Raw genomic sequence first — 754 nt, forward strand, 5'->3', positions numbered from 1 at the left:
AGTGCCGAACTGAATGCCTTCACCAGCTGTTTTGAACTGACTTTGGCTGTAAAGGACGATCCGGTCATCCAGACTTGGAAGCAATCAAAGGACAGGAAGGACATGGAAGCAGTGCGTTCCTGCTGGGGTGCACAGAGGGGGGACATTGCTCCGACGGCTGCCAGGTGAATGGCACAGGCCTCTGACTTCACAGGTGCATGTGTGGCCGAGTAGAGTGACCACCGTTTTAATCACTTCTCGGCCTTTTGGCTAAGATCAAGTGTAGTATCTGTTCTTATCAGAATAACCACTGACTTATTTCTTATAGACTATCAAAATACATGTTATTAACAACATTAAAAAAGTAAAATCCCCTCCCCACAAAACCTGCCAACCTATATTCTACTGTGGTGGTGCTATTTACCATCCTCATCAGAAATGGGTGAGAAATCCAATTTCTCTGCAACCTTGCTGGAACTGGATAATGTCACTACTTCGGATTTTAGTTGTTTTAATAGATATGTAATACTCTTAATGTGGTTTAATCTGCATTTTCTTTATGGTTAACTATATTGAACACAAGAAATATCCTCTTTCCTAAAATGTATGCTGATGCCTTTTGCTCATATTTTAAGAGATTTTATTTTTAATTTTTTAAAATATATTTTACTGATTATGCTATTACAGTTGTCCCATGCCCTCCCCCAACCTGCACACCCCCTCCCACCCACATTCCCCCACTTTAGTTCATGCCCATGGGTCATACATATAAGTT

General features: G+C 41.1%; 1 pseudogene; it reads left to right on the plus strand.

Annotated features, from left to right (window-relative positions):
• Positions 1 to 229: 229 nt before the first annotated feature.
• LOC119062978 (uncharacterized) lies at positions 230 to 338 on the plus strand (annotated as a pseudogene).
• The last annotated feature ends 416 nt before the right edge of the window (positions 339 to 754 follow it).

This window comes from Artibeus jamaicensis, unplaced genomic scaffold (assembly GCF_021234435.1).
Source record: "Artibeus jamaicensis isolate MK-2021 breed Jamaican fruit bat unplaced genomic scaffold, CSHL_Jam_final contig_1085, whole genome shotgun sequence".
Lineage (NCBI taxonomy): Eukaryota > Metazoa > Chordata > Mammalia > Chiroptera > Phyllostomidae > Artibeus > Artibeus jamaicensis.